Source organism: Muntiacus reevesi, chromosome 9 (assembly GCF_963930625.1).
Source record: "Muntiacus reevesi chromosome 9, mMunRee1.1, whole genome shotgun sequence".
Lineage (NCBI taxonomy): Eukaryota > Metazoa > Chordata > Mammalia > Artiodactyla > Cervidae > Muntiacus > Muntiacus reevesi.
Window position 1 is genome coordinate 32,386,201 of NC_089257.1, and position 21,702 is coordinate 32,407,902.

At 36.8% G+C, this 21,702-nt stretch overlaps 1 protein-coding gene across 6 annotated transcripts in view; it reads right to left on the reverse strand.

Annotated features, from left to right (window-relative positions):
- Nucleotides 1-21,702, reverse strand: part of METTL15 (methyltransferase 15, mitochondrial 12S rRNA N4-cytidine) — a 351,902-nt gene that overhangs the window by 234,833 nt on the left and 95,367 nt on the right. The gene's annotated exons all lie outside the window — the stretch shown is intronic.

Genomic DNA, 21,702 nt, shown 5'->3' on the forward strand with positions numbered 1-21,702 from the left:
AGGGAGGCCTGGCGTGATGTGATTCATAGGGTCACAAAGAGTTAGACACAACTGAGCAACTGAACTGAACTGAACTGAATTACATACTTTAAAGTTTGCTAAGAGGGTGGGTCTTGTTAAGTATTCTTATCACAGAATAATAATAATAAATAAGTAAATGGAAATAAACCTTTTGAAGTCATGAATATGCTTATGGCACAGATTGTGGTGATGTTTTCAGGGATGCATACTTATCTCCAAATTCATCAAGTTGTATATGTCTCACATGTACAGGTTTTAAAATGTCATTCATCCTTCAGTAAAGTGGTTTACAAAAAATACTTTGTGTTATAAAAATAAGTACAAAGACATATTCTTTACTTATAATGTGCTCCATTTGGGGTATTTATATTCATTGCATTTGATAATATAAACTTTAAACCACTTAAAACCATATTCATGATACCAGATGTGGTTCCTTAATGTGAGAAACTTAGATTGCTATTAGGAATATAATAAGAAATAATGACCGATTTTGGTTTCCACTTGAATTCCTTCCATACTGGTACATAACTTTGAAATTCCAAGCTTAGACTAGTTCTTATTCTATTTTTCCTCATGATGCGTATGCTGCTACCTTAATAAGGAGAAAAAAATGGGTCAAGCCCTGTTAGATATTCAGAGTGTGGGTGGAAATCCTTTGACGAGCTTTCTGGGGATGCCTCTTAACATGGGAATTGCTGTTGAGATTCCATGAGAAAAAGATAAAATTCTGTCAGTGGCAATATCTCTTACAAATAAACCCTTTCACACCCACTAAAAAAAGGTTAGAAAGGTGCCTGAAATCTAGCAATTAACCAATATCATTGCAAAATTTTCATGCAGAAAATCCTACGCTGAGCCTACACACTGCACACAATATGTTCCTTTTAATATACTAGCTGATATGAAAAATAATTCTCTAAGATATGAAATAAGTAAGGGTGTTAATACAAAAAATATTTTTTACATTATTCTATGTATCCTCATAGCCTCTATTATTACATGACAATTTCCTGTCATATAATTAGCTTTTTTCTTTCAAAGATATGATTATTTTTGTTTATAGGAGTTTGACATTTTAAATCTGAGTTTTTCAATTTCAGTGAAAGGAAAACAGACTACCATGAGTAATGAATGGAATAAAGTTTCTTATAACATATAGTATCTAAAGACATAATGAGAATATGTATATTCCCATAGAGGTTCCTTACGTGTGCAGGACCTCAAGTGGTTTTTATATAGTAAAAGCTAGTAATAAGGGCTCTGAATTCATTGGAAGGTATACTATATTTAATCAAAGTTTATCTCCTAATATTTCTGTGAGAAAATCTGTATTTAATGAGGAGTTGAGTCTACAGTTAGCCCCTTAATTCTCTCTGGAACCTAAATCTAGACTAACAACATTACTTTAAATAGTGGTCTGGAGATTTTAAAAGTTCTATTTACATTGTGAAAGTAGAAAGCCAGATAAACTCAGCAAACTGCATCTAATTTTTTATTTTATACATTTGATGCAGAAAATGGAAAATCATCATCCATTCATATATCTATCCATCCATATGACCTTAATCCAGTATTTGCTACAGAATTTGAAAGATACAAAGTCAGGTAAGACACAGCCACACTTTAAGGAGTATACCATATGGAAGTAAACCAACAGAATAATGTGTTAAGAGCTTGGAAAGATTGCAAAGGGTGTAATAAGGGGATAGAAGAAGGATATTAAATCAAACTGGGAAGTCATTGATGACTTCCTAAAGGACCAGGTACTTAGTTTTGAAAGATAAGTGGGGTAAATAATGAACAGTTAAATGAACAGCATGGAGACATAGAGAGTGGTAGGACAAAACATGATGTGTTTATTATGTAAAAGTAGTTTAATACATCATGGAAGATATAAGGAGACTGGTGTGGAGTCACAGGAAATAAATCTAGAGAAATGACAGAGGTCATATGCTCAATGACCTCCTAAGGTAAGCCAAGAAGTTTAACTTTATCTGGAAAGCTATGGTTCATCATTGAAAAATTTTAATAATTTTAAAATGGAATAAAGCCTGCTGTAAGGAAGTATTACTTGAATAGCTTATTTAATTTGATCAGTGACATTTTGTTATTACAAACATTTCACTTGTCCTATGAAATGTCCATAATATGTCCTATGTAATGTGTATCCTTTCTCCTCATAAATATTTATAACAATGGCATTTTATTTAAATAACATAGAGTAAGTTCTTCCATGCTTTATAAGCTTATTTCCACAATATCCTAGAGTCCTGGCACTCAATACCCTGTATTGTAAACTCCTGTTTAGTATCTATCATTCCTGGTAAAGTAGAAAGAGATTATATTGCTCATTTTACTGAGCTATATTTCCAGAATGCAGTTTAATATCTGCTCCAAGACAGATTCTTGAACTAAATGAGCAACAAACAATACTTGCAGCAAAAATAAGAACAGATATTCCAAAAATAATTTAAGGCTGAGTTTAGAATGCATTTGATATCTTCCCTTCCAAGAGACATATCTACCTGACCTCACTAGTGGCTTACCTATATATTTGATAATGAGCTGTCTCTTGTGGTACAGAGACACAGTGCCCTAGTCTTGGGCTTCTGAGCATTCCCGATCCCCAGCCTATTTCCCTATACACAGCAGGCACTAAAATGAATGTTGAATTGTGCATTAAATTTAGATTGCATTCTCTCAGGAAACAAGAATAAAATACTAAAGCAGATAATCCAATCCAGCAGCTGTTTGTTTCAGTTTTACTTTAAATATCAGACAAAAGTGGGGGTGTAGAGAACAGGAGGATTGTACATATAATTACAGCAAATGTATTTTGACTTAATTAGTTTATGATGTTAAAGAAAATACAACTATTGTTTTCATTCTTTTAATAACTCAGAAGCCCAAACATAAAGGGTTTTACTAAAATTTTCTCATATGTAATAAAATATGTCTCTAAATATGCATTGCTTAGACAAGATAAAATAAAATGAAGTCTTTCTAGGTATAGTCACTCTTGTGCTGAACAAGCTGCTATTCTTATCCTGGTACCATATGGTTATGTTCAAATGACGTAGGCAATAAAAATGGATTATCTTAAGATTGTGAAGAGGTAATTCATTTTCACATAGTTATGATAATACGAAACACCATTTGCATTTCAAATATACATGTTGACTTCCATGAATCACTTTTGCAAGCTTTAAATCAAATATTCTAACTGAAGAAATAAATCTATAACACTATTTGGGAATGGGTGTGGAGGTGCTAATTATACAGGTCTATACACATCTACAGTTAAGTTTGTATTGTCAGAAAACAACAACCAAAGAGTTTATCTGAAATAAACCTTTGCAGACTATCTACTTATACCAGCAGCAAGTTAAATAATAAGAAGAACTTAAACCTACAGAAAATGAAGGCAACTTAAGAATCACCCTTCCAGAATTATCAGGTTTCAGAATAAGAAGGGACTAAAAATTAAATATGGAAAAACCTTCAACCTTCTTTAATGAGGAAAAAGTAGTTTCCAGGAAACCAGCAACTTATGGATAAAGAAGGAGAAAGCCAAAGAACAGGAGACATAAAGGAAATTTTTCTGATTGGTTGGTGACATTCATAAGTATTAGTTATTTTGGCCTGAAGCCAAGGATTGATGGAGAAATCAAAACTTACCAACAATAAGTCTGGGTGGGAGAGGAAGACAGTAATACAGCTCACTGGAGCAGTGCTTCTATGTAGTCCTCAGTATTTACACTGACAGTGGGAAAGAGAGCCTGTAATAAAACACTGCATCATGAGGAATGTTGGATGGAGCGTCCCTTACCTTAAATTTTAAACCAATTCTGATAGATCCATGTTAAAGAACCAAGCAGATAGAGACAGGAAATAAGAGCCAATAATCTTGGTATACACCAAAGAAATTTCTCAGAATCTTAGAATAATGATGATAACAATTAGTATAATCATATACAATCATATAAGATAAGACAGTAATATATGACTATACTAATTGTTGTCATCTTTATGGGTTTAGAAAAGAAGACCTAGAGATCAAATTGCCAACATTCACTGGATTATAGAAAAAGCAAGGGAATTTCAGAAAAACATCTATCTGTTTCATGGACTATGCCAAAGCCTCTGACTCTGTAGATCATGACAAACTATCGAATGCTCTTAGAGAGATGGAAATACCAGACCATCTTACCTGTCTCCTGAGAAACCTGTATACAGGTCAAGAAGCAGCAGTTAGAACCCAGTAGGGAACAACCGATTGGTTCAAGATCGAGAAAGAAGCAAGACAGGACTGTCTGCTGTCACCCTGTTTGTTTAACCTATATGGTGAGGACATCATGAGACATGCCGGGCTGGATGAGTCACAAGCTGGAATCAAAACAGGCAGGAAAAACATCAACAACTTCAGATATGCGGATGATACCACTCTAAAGGCAGAAAGTGAAAAGGAACTAAAGAGCTTGTTGAGGGTGAAAGAGGAGAGTGAAAGAGATGGCTTAAGACTAATATTAAAAAAACTAAGATCATGGCATCCGGCCCCATTACTGCATGGCAAATAGAAGGGGAAAAAGGGAAAGTAGTGACAGATTTCCTCTACTTGGCCTCCAAAATCACTGCAGATGGTGACTGCAGCCATGAAATCAGAAGACTTGCTTCTTGTTAGGAAAGCGATGACAAACCTAGACAGTGTGTTGAAAAGCAGAGACATTACTCTGCCGACAAAGGTCCATATAGTCAAGGTCATGGTCTTCCCAGTGGTCACGTATGGTTGTGAGAGCTGGACCATAAAGAAGGCAGAACACCAAACAATTGATGCCTTCAAACTGTAATGCTGGAGAAGACTCCTGAAAGTCACTCGGACAGCAAGGAGATCAAATCAGTCAATCTTCAGGAAGATCAACCCTGAATATTCACTGGAAGGACTTTATGCTGAAGCTACAGTATTTTGGTCATCTGATGCAAACAGACGACTCATGGGAAAACTGTCTGATGCTGGGAAAGATGGACAGCAGAAGGAAAAGAGGGTATCAGAGGATGAGATGGCTGGAAAGCATCACTGATTCAATGATCATGAACTTAGGCAAACTTCGGGAGATGGTGAAGGACAGGGAGACATGGCCTGCTTTAGTCCATGGGGTCACAAAGAGTCTGACATGAGTGAACAATAATAATAATACTGTCTTTGATAATTATTATAACAAAGAAACTATAGCTAATATTTATAAATTTTATGCTAAAGCATTTAATTACATAATTTTATATAATCCTCATAACACACCATGAGGTGTGTATGAATAGGAACGCATTTTACAGATGAGAATAAAAACTCTGAAAGCTTAAGTCACATTTTTTAAATCCTACAGCTAGAAAGAGGCAGAACTAAGACTCCAAAACAGGAGTGGTTGATTCCAAAATCCAGATGGCTTCTTAGCAGTTCAGGTGAATATCTGTCATAGGTCATATCCAGAAGAGTTCAAGAGGGAAGGATCCAGAAAGAGACAAAGAAGGTTCACAGATCTTGTGAGTCCACTAAGTTTCTGGCAAGGAAAAAAAGAAAAAACATCCAAGTAGGGTAACCAAAAAATTTAATAAAGAGAGTATTTACAAACACATGACTAGTTTAAGGAGAGACAAAAAAGAATGTGAGAAGTATCCTAAAGTAAAAAGGTGAAGAGTCAAGGGTGAAAAGAGGTGACTGAAATTCCCAAGAGCCAGAGCTGTTATGTAGTAGAAGAGGCCTATGAACAATGAAGTCTGAAGACGAATGTGGTCACTGCTAAGACACACTCGGATCTTATCTCCTCTGTGCTCTTTTTCTGGCCCTGTCACTAATTTGCTGAACCCAATCAGAATCCAGATAAATGTTGTTGATGTATCTGTAAAAGTCATCTTCCTGGGATCTAGGGCAGAGAGAGGATCTAAAAAAATTGGAGACTATTTAGCACAACTGGTAGTAATTCGAAGAGTAAGGGTTGACAAAGAAAACTGAGAAAAGCAGTTCGTTTGGTAAATCTAGGATAAAATACCTTTTTAATCCTGTCCATCATCCCTTTCTAAGGTACTATCATAATCCCCAGTAAGAAGAAAAGTTAAATAACTTTCATATACTGTAAATTTTTTAATGACTTCATTAAAATGTTTTAGTCACTTCAGTTCATTCATTCAGTTGTGTTCAACTCTTTGCAACCCCATGAACCACGGCACACCAGGCTGTGTCCAACACCAACACCCGGAGTCCACCCAAACCCATGTCCATCAAGTCAGTGATCCCATCCAACCATCACATCCTCTGTCATCCCCTTCTCCTCCTGCCCTCAATCTTTCCCAGCATCAAGTCTTTTCAGATGAGTCAGCTCTTCACATGAGGTGGTCAAAGTATTGGAGTTTCAGGTTTAACATCAGTCCTTCCAATGAACACCCAGGATTGATTTCCTTTATGATGGACTGGTTGGATCTCCTTGCAGTCCAAGGGATTCTCAAGAATCTTCCCCAACACCACAGTTCAAAAGTATCAATTCTTCAGTGCTCAGTTTTCTTTACAGTCCAACTCTCACATCCATACATGATCACTGGAAAAACCATAGCCTTGACTAGACGGCCTTTGTTGACAAAGTAATGTCTCTGCTTTTTAATATGCTGTCTAGGATGGTCATAGCTTTTCTTCCAAGGAGCAAGGGTCTTTTAATTTCATGGCTACAGTGATCATCTGCAGTGATTTTGGAGCCCAAAAAAATAAAGTCTATCATTGTTTCCACTGTTTTCCCATCTATTTGCCATGAAGTGATGGGACCAGATGCCATGATCTTAGTCTGAATGTTGAGTTTTAAGTCAACTTTTTCACTCTCCTCTTTCACTTTCATCAAGAAGCACTTTAGTTCTTCTTTGCTTTCTGCCATAAGGCACTTATCTCATATAAATCTGAATTAAAAGATCTGAATCTAAAAGCAATCATAATTTTAAAATTGAGATGCAATTCATTTATTATAATGTTTTTCCTTTTAAAGTATACAATTCAGTGGTATACACTGTAAATATTTTGACTACAGATATCTCTTACTCTGAAACTCAATTCCATTTCCCATCTATATGTTCTTTGCTCATAGTCAGTGGCTATATTTCACATCTGTTTCATTCATTGCAAAACAGTTAAGCAAAGTACAGGTTAAGAGAAGGCAGTTTTCAGGGGCTTCCAATTCTCCAGGCAACAGGATCCTAGAAAGTGTAACTGTCATCTACACATTTGTTTCTGTTTTGTGTGAATCATAAAAACTTGCTAGCTTACATATATCAATATATTCCAAGCGGACCTAGGTTCTAAGGGTTCAGTTCAGTTCAGTCGCTCAGTCGTGTCTGACACTTTTCGACCCCATGAATCGCAGCATGCCAGGCCTCCCTGTCCATCACCAACTCCTGGAGTCTACTCAAACCCATATCCATTGAGTCTGTGATGCCATCCAACCATCTCATCCTCTGTTGTCCCCTTCTCCTACTGCCCTCAATCCTTCCCAGCATTAAGGTCTATTCCAGTGAGTCAACCCTTCGCATGAGGTAGCCAAAGTATTGGAGTTTCAGCTTCAGCATCAGTCCTTCCAGGATTGATCTCCTTTAGGATGGACTGGTTGGATCTCCTTGCAGTCCAAGGACTCTCAAGAGTCTTCTCCAACACTACAGTCCAAAAGCGTCAATTCTTCGGCGCTTAGCTGTCTTCACAGCCCAACTCTCACATCCACACATGACCACGGGAAAAACCATAGCCTTGACCAGATGGACCTTTGTTGACAAAGTAATGTCTCTGCTTTTAAATATGCTATCCAGGTTGGTCATAATTTTCCTTCCAAGGAGTAAACGTCTTTTAATTTCATGACTGCAATCACCATCTGCAGTGATTTTGGAACCCAATAAAATAAAGTCTGACACTGTTTCCACTGTTTCCCCATCTATTTACCATAAAGTGATTGGACTAGATGCCATGATTTTAGTTTTCTGAACGTTGAGTTTTAAGTCAACTTTTTCACTCTCCTCCTTCACTTTCATCAAGAGGCTTTTTAGTTCCTCTTCACTTTCTGTCATAAGGGTGGTGTCGTCTGCATATCTGAGGTTATTAATATTTCTCCCAGGAATCTTGATTCCAGCTTGTGCTTCTTCCAGCCCAGTATTTCTCACGATGTACTCTGCATATAAGTTAAATAAGCAGGGTGACAATATACAGGCTTGACATACTCCTTTTCCTTTGTGGAACCAGTCTGTTGTTCCATGTCCAGTTCCATGTCCAGTTCTAACTGTTGCTTCCTGATCTGCATAGAAGTTTCTCAACAGGCAGGTTAGATGGTTTGGTATTCCCATCTCTTTCAGAATTTTCCACAGTTTATTAAACTGTGTGATCCACACAGTCAAAGGCTTTGGCATGGTTAAAGAACTTTTCATTGATCCCTGAGGAAGGCTTTTTTTTTTAATCTCTCCTTGCTATTCTTTGGAACTCTGCATTCAGATGGGAGTATCTTCCGTTTTCTCCTTTGCTTTTCGCTTCTCTTCTTTTCACAGCTATTTGTAAGGCCTCCTCAGACAGCCATTTTGTTTTTTGGCATTTCTTTTCCATGGGGATGGTCTTAATCCCTGTCTCCTGTACAATGTCATGAACCTCCATTCATAGCTCATCATGCACTCTATCAGATCTGGCCCCTTAAATCTATTTCTTACTTCCACTGTATAGTCATAAGGGATTTGATTTAGGTCATACTTGAATGGTCTAGTGGTTTTCCCTACTTTCTTCAATTTAAATCTGATTTTGGCAATAAGGAGTTCATGATCTGAGCCACAGTCAGCTCCTGGTCTAGTTTTTGCTGACTGTATAGAGCTTCTACATCTTTGGTTGCAAAGAATATCATCAATCTGATTTCGGTGTTGGCCATCTGGTGATGTCCATGTGCAGAGTCTTCTCTTGTGTTGTTGGAAGTGATGTTTGCTATGACCAGTGCATTCTCTTGTCAAAACTCTATTAGCCTTTGCCCTGTTTTATTCTGTACTCCAAGGCCAAATTTGCCTATTACTCCAGCTGTTTCCTGACTTCCTACTTTTGCATTCCAGTCCCCTATAATGAAAAGGACATCTTTTTTGGGTGTTAGTTCTAAAAGGTCTTGTAGGTCTTCATAGAACCGTTCAACTTCAGCTTCTTCAGCACTACTGGTCGGGGCATACGCTTGGATTACTGTGATATTGAACGGTTTGCCTTGGAAACAAACAGACATCATTCTTTCATTTTTGAGATTACATCCAAGTGCTGCATTTCGAGCTCTTCTGTTCACCATGATGGCTACTCCATTTCTTCTAAGGGATTTCTGCCCAAAGTAGTAGATATAACGGACATCTGAGTTAAATTCAACCATTCCAGTCCATCTTGGTTCACTGATCCCTAGAATGTTGATGTTCTAGTCATTCTAGGGGTATGAACATACATAAGACGAAATTTCTGTCTTCAATGAACATTTAGTACACAATGTGAACAAATATGTAGAACAGAGCCATATTAGGATGTAGTTTAAAAAATTTTTTGATCAAGATACATAGAAATATGATTCAACTGCAATCCCATAGACAAAAATATAATATACGCACATATGCCTGTGTGTGCTACACTGTGTCAGTCATGTCCAACTCTGTGCAGCCTTACGGCCAGCAGCCTGCCAGGCTCCTCTCCGTGGGATTTCCTAGGAAAGCATACTACAGTGGGGTGCCATCTCCTACTCCAGGGGATCTTCCTGACCCAGGGATCGAACCCATGTATCTTGCATCTACCTGCACTGGTAAGCAGGTTCTTTATCACTAGCACCACTTGGGAAGCCCATATGCATATACATCTATATCTATATCTATATATATATATACACACATATTGGAAATGATACTTAACTTCCATTATATATTTTCTATTCCATTCCATTCTACACCATAAAATGTTGATTAAGACCCCAAAAATGATTTCATGTGTTCTCTGAAAGAATACACTATACAGTGTTCTAAGTCTAATCCTCACAACATTCCTAGGTAATAGATACTATTATTATCCCTATTTTATTTATTTTTTTCATTTATTTTTATTAGTTGGAGGCTAATTACTTTACAGTATTGTAGTGGTTTTTGTCATACATTGACATGAATTAGCCATGGGTTTACATGTATTCCCCATCCCGATCCCCCCTCCCACCTCCCTCTCCATCCCATCCCTCTGGGTCTTCCCAGTGCACCAGGCCCGAGCACTTGTCTCATGCACCCAACCTGGGCTGGAGATCTGTTTCACCCTAGATAATATACATGTTTCGATGCTGTTCTCTCGAAACATCCCACCCTCGCCTTCTCCCACAGAGTCCAAAAGTCTGATCTGACTATTTTAAAGAAGAGAAAACTGAGAAATGGAGAGCTCAAGAAATTTATCCAGTTTTTCAGTGAGAAAATTAGAGCTGTGATCAAAAAAAGCAGTCTGGCTGTAGAACTTTATAATAAAGAAGAAAAAGAGGTTAAATATTAAAGTTACCAAGACTTGAGGGAGGACTAAATGACCCTCACTGCTGATTACACACAAGGGGTGGGCAAAAGCAAATAGTTAAGTAAGACCACTGCCTGGGGTCATTCACCCAACAAATGAATGAATGCTTCCCAGCTGGTGCCATTCTCCCAGAGAGTGACAAGAGGTGGAGCAGATTCTGGAGGAATTAAAATTACTGCAAGTCTTCAGTGAGAATGCAAATACTCAGCAGGAATTAGGAAAATGGCAGGATTGAATGTACTTATCCTTTTTCTTCTTCCTTATATAGGTAAGTCAGAGAAGTGGGAATACTTGAAGGGTCTTTTAAAATTTAGTGCCACAATATTAACATCAGTTTCAGCTATAAGCATGCAACATAGTTTTACTTTGGAATGAATTATTTTTAGAATGCTATCAAAATGGGAATGAGATGCTAGGGACCAAAGCAAAGCAATATTTTAATAGAAAGATAAGGAAAAGAAACTCTTTAAGTCTCAATCACCATCAGATTCCAGGTAGAGTGGCAACTCCTAGCCTTCTACAAGGTCTCTGGATGTGCTCCGTTTCTCAGTCCAACTCTTTGCGACCTGATGGACTGTAGCCCACCAGGCTCCTCTGTCTATGGAATTTTCCAGGCAAGTATACTGGAGTGGGTTGCCATTTTCTACTCCAGAGGGTCTTCCTGACCCAGGGACAGAACCCACATCTCCTGTGACCCCTACATTGGCAGGTGGATTCTTTACCACTGTGCCAGTCTTACTGAATCCATTTCAGTTTTACCTTTCTCCAACCCACTCTTCATACAGCAGGTAGAATAATCTCTTAAAGCAAATACGATTATATCAATTCCTTGTTTCACTGCTGCCTATTCATTGCTCTTAAAGTTCAAAATCTTTAATAAGGTCCCAAGGTTTGACCCTAGCTTACTTCTCTAGCCACATTTACTCTCTATCATGCATTCACATTGCTCATTTTACAGTCCCTTCAGTAATATAGCAGTCTCTTTCCTGCTGAAGATCTTTAAATATTCTGTTCTCACTACTACAAATTCTCCCTCTTCCTCCACCACCCCTGCCTCTTTGCTGAGCTACGAGTCACTACTTCAGATTCTGACTTAAATTCACATACTCAGGTAGTCTTTCAAGATGGTGTAGACTAGACATGAACATATCACTCCTAGAACATATTGCACTCATATTTCTCTTAAAACATACTATATTCATTCTAAGACATAATCACAATTGAATTTAAATTACAAATAGTGGAATTATTTGTGTGCTATCTGTTTTGCCTCACCATAATGGACAGAGGGGCCAGTCAGGCTACAATCCATGGGGTCAGAAAAAGTCAAACCCGACTTAACAACTAAACAACAACAAAACTCTGTGAAGGCACAGACTATATTTCCTAATCCTCTTAAAACCCTAAAACTCTCAGATTGCCTGAAAATTACTTAGTACAATGTATGTCTTACTCCAAGCTTCAGAACTGAACGTTTAGTAAACGAGAGAGCCAAGTACTTTCATCTCCTAAAACATCTTCACCTTGTAAAGATTGATATCCCTTGCATAAAGGTTATATTTAAAAGTATCCAGTGGGGCAAAATATAAGATTCTATTTTGGTAATGTTTATATTACCAAAAAGACTGAAGAGGTGACATATCATCATCAACAGTTCAAAAAGATTTAGTCAATTTTTCCAAGTTGTCTTTTTTTAATGCTTGTTTATACTTATAAAAATTATTTCACTTTGACAATCATAGCATAATGACCTCTTTTGGTTTGTAAGATTAATAATAACTGTGTCTCATATCTTATCCTTGCAGTCTAAATTTTAGGTAGACAGGGTTGTTTAAGTAGATCATATATTTCTTTGACATGATTTTTACATTGGTCCTGGAGACAAAATGCCTGGGATTGAGTTTGGACTCTGCTACTGAATGTGACTAAATTGCTGTTTTATATACTTACATGTATACAAAAAATGGTGTGGTAGCAAGAACCCAAGCAGTGAGCCTGAAGCTAAAACTAGTCTTTGCCAGGATATCCTGTGCAAATTTAACGAAGAATAAGAAACGTTGGCTAAGAAGGTAAATGGTAAAATTCAAGTGCTACAGAACAGACTACACAACTTGAACAGATTATATGCATAATTTAGAATAGATCACATCATATAAGTAAATACGCCTGTAACTTTCCAAGTTAATGATCATAGAGCAAACTTCAAATAAAAAGATGGAAGTCAGTTATTGATACTTATTTTTTCTGAAAACAAACAAAACACTGGAAGTTCAAATAGTATTAATAGCATAATGCTCCTCGAGGATGTGAGAATATAGGAAAAATATTAATATCTCTTATCAAAGGTAAGATTAGACAAACGACACTACAAGTAAGAAACAGAAAAAAGACTAATATCTACACAACTTCCAAAGTGTTACCCTAAATAAACTATTACCCATGTACGAAAGTATTAGTAACACAGTCTCAGGTAGACAAACACACAGATGTTTCCCTTTTGCATATTTATGGAAAAACTAAGATGTAATCAATTAGTAGAGAACTGAGCCTATATAAAGAACTCAAAATGGAACTTACAGTATTATGAAAAGGCTAGTGGGATGCACTGAAATGAATAAAGTTAATTTAAGTATAGTTAACTTTAGCAATAACTGCCAAACAATGCACATGCAGTCTGATAATTATCATAATAGTAGATATTAATGTTTAAAAGCCAAAATGATATTTTAAAAGCCAAGATCAAGGAAAAGAATAGGAAGCAAAAATTAGACTAGTAAGTTCTCACTTTACATGGGGTGGTTAACCAATAAATGTTACTTTTTGCATACCTAACAATAAAAAATGTTTAAGTATCTTAATCCGAAAAAATTTCCAGTTCCCTATAATGAAAAGGACATCTTTTTGGGTGTTAGTTCTAGAAGGTCTTGTAGGTCTTCCTAGAACTCTTCAAGTTCAGCTTCTTCAGCAATACTGGTTGGGGCATAGACTTGGATTACTATGATATTGAATGGTTTGCCTTGGAAATGAACCGAGATCATTCTGTCGTTTCTGAGACAGCACCCAAGTACTGCATTTCGGGCTGTTTTGTTGACTATGATGGCTACTCCATTTCTTCTAAGGGATTCTTGCCCACAGTAGTAGATATAATGGTCATCTGAGTTAAATTCACCCATTCCAGTCCATTTTAGTTTGCTGATTCCTAAAATGTTGATGTTCACTCTTGCCATCTCCTGTTTGACCGATGCTGGTAAAGTAATTTGCAAAATTCTCCAAGCCAGGCTTCAACAGTGAACTTCCAGATGTTCAAGCTGGATGTAGAAAAGGCAGAGGAACCAGAGATCAAATTGCCAACATCCACTGTTTCATCGGAAAAGCAAGAGAGTTCCAGAAAAACATCTATTTCTGCTTTATTGACTATGCCAAAGCCTTTGACTGTATGGATCACAACAAACTGTGGAAAGTTCTTCAAGAGATGGGAATATCAGACCACCTGACCTGCCTCCTGAGAAATCTTATGCAAGTCAGGAAGTAACAGTTAGAACTGGACATGGAACAACAGACTAGTTCCAAATAAGGAAAAGAGTACGTCGATGCTATATATTGTCACTCTGCTTATTTAACTTATATGCAGATTACATCATGAGAAACACTATGCTAGATGAAGCACAAGCTGGAATCAAGATTGCTGGGAGAAATATCAATAACCTCAGATATGCAGATGACACCACCAGTATGGCAGAAAGTGAAGAAGAACTAAAGAGCCTCTTGTTGAAAGTGAAAGAGGAGAGTGAAAAATTGGCTTAAAGCTCAACATTCAGAAAACTAAGATCATGGCATCCAGTTCCATCACTTCATGGCAAATAGATGGGGAAAGAGTAGAAACAGTATCAGACATTATTTTCTTGGGCTCCAAAATCACTGCAGATGGTGACTGCAGCCATGAAATTAAAAGACGCTTACTCCTTGGAAGAAAAGTTTTGATCAATCTAGACAGCATATTAAAAAGCAGAGACATTACTTTGCCAACAAAAGTCCATCTAGTCAAAGCTATAGTTTTTTAGTGACATATGGATGTGAGATTTCAACTATAAAGAAAGCTGAGCACTGAAGAACTGATGGTTTTGAACTGTGGTTTTGGAGAAGACACTTGAGAGTCCCTTGGACTGCAAGGAGATCCAACCAGTCCATCCTAAAGGAAATCAGTCCTGAATATTCACTGGAAGGACTAATGCTAAAGTTGAAACTCCAATGCTTTGGTCACCCTATGCGAAGAACTGTCTCATTTGAAAAGACCCTGATGCTGGGAAAGATTGAAGGTGGGAGGAGAAGGGGACAACAGAGGATGAGATGGTTGGATGCATCACTGACTCAATGGACATGAGTTTGAGTAAACTCCAGGAATTGACGATGGACAGGATCCATCTGCAGCCTGTCGTGCTGCAGTCCATGGGGTCGCAAAGAGACGGACACGACAGAGTGACTGAACTGAGCTGAACTGAATCTTAAAAAATATTAACATTAGTCAATAGGAAATTGAAAAAAAAATTTACATGTTGTCAAAATAGCTAGAGAAAAGGCAAAGACAAACATATATACATTGACAAAGGACAAGAGAAAATTTAAATGCTGAAGAAAATTTCAATAAAACACAAAAATAGAATGTATAAGACAAGATGACATAGAAAGAGTAAGCTTCTCCTGATTTAATTACCCTTTACAGAAAACATGCTCAGATTTGTTTACACAAAGTACATCTGGTATTTGTTGTTTAAGGATATACACCTAAAATAAAATAGTATAAAAAGACTTAAAATAGCAGTAATATGGATAAAGATAAGACTATATTAGAATTCTAGTAAACTAAGTTGCTGCTTATTTTGGTGGTCATGGACTATGAATTATTTTAATTTACTTCTCAGCACTTTTCTGTACTTTGTCATTTTAATTAAGAAAAATATTAGTCAGAAACACAAATACTGTGACCAATGGAAAAATATATTATGCTTCTGGATTGGGATGCAGAGGAAAGATGTCAATTCTTTCTTAGGTATTTACTATAATTTATCAAAATGTTTTTTAAACTTGGCCAAAATATTCAAAGCTTTAAAGGTATAAAAAGCAAAAAAAAAAAACAAAAAAAAAAAAACCCAAAAGTTCACAAAAGAAACCATACAAACAATATAATGCAACACTAGCAATTAAAAAGATGGAATGAAATATACAAAATCATCACTACTTAGGTGGTGGTTTAACAAGTGAGTTTAATTTCTTTCTGCGTACTTTTCTATATAAGTTTACCCCAGTGAGAATATCTACTTTTACAAACTATTGAAAGTAACAGCTTGTTGTATTTTTATAATTTACTTTTTGTTGTTCTTGTCTGTTAGTCACTAAGTTATGTCTGACTCTTGGCAACTCCTAGACTGTAGTCTGCCATGCTCCTCTGTCGAGTGGATTTTCCAGGCAAGACTACTGGAGCGGGTTGCTGTTTCCTCCTGAGGGGATCTTCTAGAGACAGGGATCGAACCTGCATCTCCTGCATTGGCAGGTGGATTCTCTACCACTGAGCAAGCACAGAAGCACCACAACTCCTTTACCTACAGTCAAATGATGTAATCAATTATAATTTTTATTTTCTTTATACATGTCTATGTTCTCTGAACTCAATATGCAAAGAACATATTAACTCTAAATTCAGGAAAAAAAAAGGTTCAAAAAAATTATCTTCCAATATCCATCCTCCACTGTGGCAAAAGTCAGCTAACACCCCAAATGCTCCAATTTTAATGTGTTTCCTCTTGTACAGTCCTCAGAGGAAGTAGGGAAGTTTCAGTTTTCAAACAACAAGTGATCTGACATGTCATCTTTTCTGAAAGTGCTAAAATGGGTTAGCCTAAAATTCAGCTTTCCTATGAATTGCTTAGTTTTTTTGTGAAAATGTTGGTTTCTATTTTTGACTTAGTTTAACAGAATGAAGAACTTGGGATTTTTCAGAAGCATAGGCTACTCTTTGACAAGAACAAAATAAATAAATGACAGAAAGAAATTAATTCCTCAAAATATGTGCACATTGAAATGACATTTCTCCAAAGAAGACATACAGATGGCTAACAAACACATGAAAAGATGCTCAACATCACTCATCATCAGAGAAATGCAAATCAAAACCACAATGAGGTACCATTACACGCCAGTCAGGATGGCTGCTATCCAAAAGTCTACAAGCAATAAATGCTGGAGAGGGTGTGGAGAAAAGGGAACCCTCTTACACTGTTGGTGGGAATGCAAACTAGTACAGCCACTATGGAAAACAGTGTGGAGATTTCTTAAAAGACTGGAAATAGAACTGCCATATGACCCAGCAATACCACTTCTAGGCATACACACTGAGGAATCCAGATCTGAAAGAGACACGTGCACCCCAATGTTCATCGCAGCACTGTTTATAATAGCCAGGACATGGAAGCAACCCAGATGCCCATCAACAGATGAATGGATAAGGAAGCTGTGGTACATATACACCATGGAATATTACTCAGCCATTAAAAAGAATTCATTTGAATCAGTTCTAATGAGATGGATGAAACTGGAGCCCATTATACAGAGTGAAGTAAGCCAGAAAGATAAAGAACATTACAGTATACTAACACATGTATACGGAATTTAGATAGATGGTGGCGATAACCCTATATGCAAAACAGAAAAAGAGACACAGAAGTACAGAACAGACTTTTGAACTCTGGGGGAGAACGTGAGGGTGGGATGTTTTGAAAGAACAGCATGTATACTATCTATGGTGGAACGGACCACCAGCCCAGGTGGGATGCATGAGTCAGGTGCTCGGGCCTGGTGCACTGGGAGGACCCTGAGGAGTCGGGTGGGGAGGGAGGTGGGAGGGGGGATCGGGATGGGGAATACGTGTAACTATATGGCTGATTCATGTCAATGTATGACAAAACCCACTGAAATGTTGTAAAGTGATTGGCCTCCAACTAATAAAATAATATTAAAAAAAAAAAAAAAAAAGAAATGACAAAATGTTTCCTTTTTGCATACTTTACTAAATGTTGTAATTACAGAAGTATTTTTAAGAATATAATCAATTTATCTAATCTCTCCATCCTTCCAACCAACCATCCATCTATTTATCCATTATCCCCAGAAGTAATCCCTAGCCCAAATTTGTGTTTATCTTCATTATGTACATTTTTATACTATAACTATAATTGGAGATATTTTTATATAAATAATATATAGTATCACTTGGCTACTTTACACATGTATGCAGGGATGGTGATCATGCGTCTAGTCTTGTTTCTTTTAACTATTACTTTCCCTTTCTCTGTACCTCTCTCCACTATTAATTTCTTCTTTCTCAAGTTCTCTATGATTATACATACAAAATGCATACACAAAGTCTGTAATAAGCCTATGGATATGCCTCTTTAGATATTGCTTCTTTAATTTAGATGTGATAGATTCTAAGCAGCTTATTTATTTTTTTAATATTAAAAGACACCCATGAAAAATAAGTAAGAATCCTTTCCCCCATATCCTCATTTTCAAAACTGCTGTCTTCCAGTTTATTATGTATAAAGTTTTATACCATTATTATTTTAATTTCATTTCCCTTTTCATGGCTACTTATGTGGAGCATCTTTTCACATACTGATGTTTAGTGATTGACCCTTCTATTATTAGTCTACCTTTTAAACTGAATTTGTTGTCTTACCGACTTTGAGAGAACTCTTTCTATTTGATAAATATTAGTAGGGTTCAGGAAAAGTTATCTCAGACTATGGCGCCTTGGCATACTGAACATCTTTACATGGAAAGAATCTGCAAAACGGCACATGCGGGTCCTAAGGGGCATCGTGACGGATGCCCTGGGCTGTGGGTGTGCTGTGCTTAGTCACGCAGTCACGCCCAACTCTTTGTGACTCCATAAACTATGGCCCACCAGGCTCCTCTGTCCATGGGGGTTCTCCAGGCAAGAATACTGGAGTAGGTTGCCATGCACTCCTCCAGGGGATCTTCCCAACCCAGGGATGGAACCTAGGTCTCCTGCACTGCAGGCAGATTCTTTACCAGCTGAGCTACCAGGGAAGTCCGAGAGATGCCCTGCCTACAACTAAAGGCGTTTGAGATTTTAATAAGAACAGCTAATTGATTCTTGTGATGCTTATCAACCTGTCATTGACTGTATGACATGAAGCCATCCTTGTATTCTTGAATTTAACTGTATTAGGCCATAGCTATTATTCTTTCTGTCCAACTCTTTTTGAAACCCCATGGACTATTATTCTTTTATCAAATTATGGGTAACTTAGATATACTAGCAATGCATTTTGAATTCTGCATTTATATACTTCAATGACGTTGGACTTTTTCTCTTTTTCTTTTTATACTATCTCTAGCAGAATTAGGCATTAAAACACTGCTGAATTCAATACCAAATGAACTTTAAGAGCTCTGCATATTTACCATGGTCAGGACTAGCATAAATGACAATGCTCTTTCCTATTCTTTAAGAGCTAGATAACAACTGCAAACCTGGTTACTATGCATTTTTCTATATACTTTAGTTACCTTTCTAATGTCTTTTATGGCAATAACCGATTAAAGGTTTATAGCTATTGAATCAATTTTAGTAATTTATATTTTGTTAGCAATTTTTTTTTTATTCATTTAATTATTCATTATTCATTTAATCTAGGGTTCACATGTTGCCACAGCATTGCAGTAAAATCACCTTACAATTTACCTTGTGCCTATGGTTGGTTTTCTCTCTCTATCTTAATCATATAAATATTTTTGCTCTCTTTTACCCTTAATCAGGCTGAAAGGGATTTTGCTATTTTCAAAGAATGATAACTTGAGATTTCTTTCTGCATTTTTTTTCTTTTCAGTATCTTTGATTCTAGAATTTCTCTGGTTGTATACTGTCACCCTGTTTATTTAATTTACATGCATAGTACATCATGGCAAAATGTCAGGCTGGATGAAGTACAAGCTGGAATCAAGATTGCTGGGAGAAATACCAATAACCTCAGTTATACAGATGACATCACCCTTAAGGCATAAAGTGAGGCGGAACTAAAGAGCCTCTTGGTGAGAGTGAAAGAGGAGAGTGAAAAAGCTGGTTTAAAACTCAAACATTCAAAAAACTAAAATCATGGCATCTGGTCCCATCACTTCATGGCAAATAGATGGGGAAACAGTAGAAACAGTGACAGACTTAATTTTCTTGGGCTCCAAAATCACTGCAGATGGTGACTGCAGCCATGAAATTAAAAGGAGTTTGCTCCTTGGAAGAAAAGTTATGACCAACCTAGAGAGCTTATTAAAAAGCAGAGACATTACTTTGCCAACAAAGGTCTGTCTAGTCAAAGCTATGGTTTTTCCAGTAGTCATGTAAGGATGTGAGAGCTGAACCATAAAGTTGAGCAACGAAGAATTGATGCTTTTGAACTGTGGTGTTGGAGAAGACTCTTGAGAGTCCCTTGGACTGCAAGGAGATCAAACCAGTCCTAGGTGTTCATTGGAAGGACTGATGTTGAAGCTGAAATTCCAGTAATTTGGCCACCTCATGTGAAGAGCTGACTCATTGGAAAAGACCCTGGTGCTGGGAAAGATTGAGGGCAGGAGGAGAAGGGGACGACAGAGGATGAGATGGTTGGATGGCATCACTGACTCAATGGACATTGGTTTGGGTGGACTCTCGGAGTTGGTGATGGACAGGGAGGCCTGGCGTGCTGCGGTTCATGGGGTCGCAAGGAGTCAGACATGGCTGAGTGACTGAACTGAACTGAACTATAATTTAATAAAATGAGCTTACTGGGTGATGGGTAAAATATACATCCCATCTCTGCCACTATTAAGTATATGTGCCTTTTAGCAAACTAATATGCGTAGCTAATAGTTTCCACATTTGTAAACTGCAAAGAGAATAGTCTTGAGATTCCATTTAAGAAACTAGAGTGTTTGGAAGAATAAGAGACCTTGGGAATCACCACCTTTAGAAACAATAATATCTAAGAAAAACGAGGTTGTCTATGCTAGTGATATATAATGGAGACCTATATTCATTCTACAAATGTTCATATCATAATCAAGTAAACTCCTAAAAAGTTTCACAAATATGAATGCCCCAGTACAAGACTTCAAGAAAGTGCATTTTAAGTTACTTTGCTTAAAATGAAAGAATGATCAAAAAAAAATACTGTGCCATAAAAACACACCCTCATATTTTTGTTAGAAATAAAGAACCTTGGGTCAAACGGGTTTCCAGGAGTTTCCAAACACTGTGATCTTGCAAACAAAAATCTAGGTATATTTATTTACACTTTTATTGGGAGATGTAATCATATAGATCTGCAAAGAGTCTGTGACTTGAGAGAAGTTGAAAAGACTATTCTAGATTTGTAATCCAACTTTCTACCTTTAGCCTGTGATTAAACCTTCCCATGGCCTTACTTTAGCTACTTCACCAAAGAGATCTTTCCATTGTTAGACAGCTATAACTGGTAAAAACTCTATGTCCAGTCACAATTTACCTAAAAAATTCTCATCTATTTTTTTTATTTCAGTCTCTGGAGCTTAGCAGAATAGAACAACTCCCCATTACAGAAAAGAGCCCTTTACATATTTGGAGATGACCATCTGAATTCCAAGATATTTGTCTTTTACAACCCGATGTCTTTTAAACAACATAACAACATAACTCATTAATTCAAATATTTTTCTCTAGAGGAAAATGCTTTAACGACTTATAAAGACAATAACCTTAAAGTTTTTTAAAGTTCTACCATAAATGCTCACTACTTTTGACAGAGGGATAGAAAGGTCTAAATTTATTTGTGAACTGCCGAAAGATTTCAAAGAAAATTGCATTACGTTGATGTATGTGACCTCATGAATTCTACAGAATTTTTACATACTTATTACTCCACTGAATTCTTAGAAACTGTAAATAAAATATTTTTAAATGTTTTAAAATTATGGGTTATCTGGCAAAATACTACTGAAGGATGGATTTCAACACATCTTCAAATATCTGCCAAAAATAATTTTTTGTGTTTATACTTATTTACAAAGGATAAATGCAGCAATATTTTTAA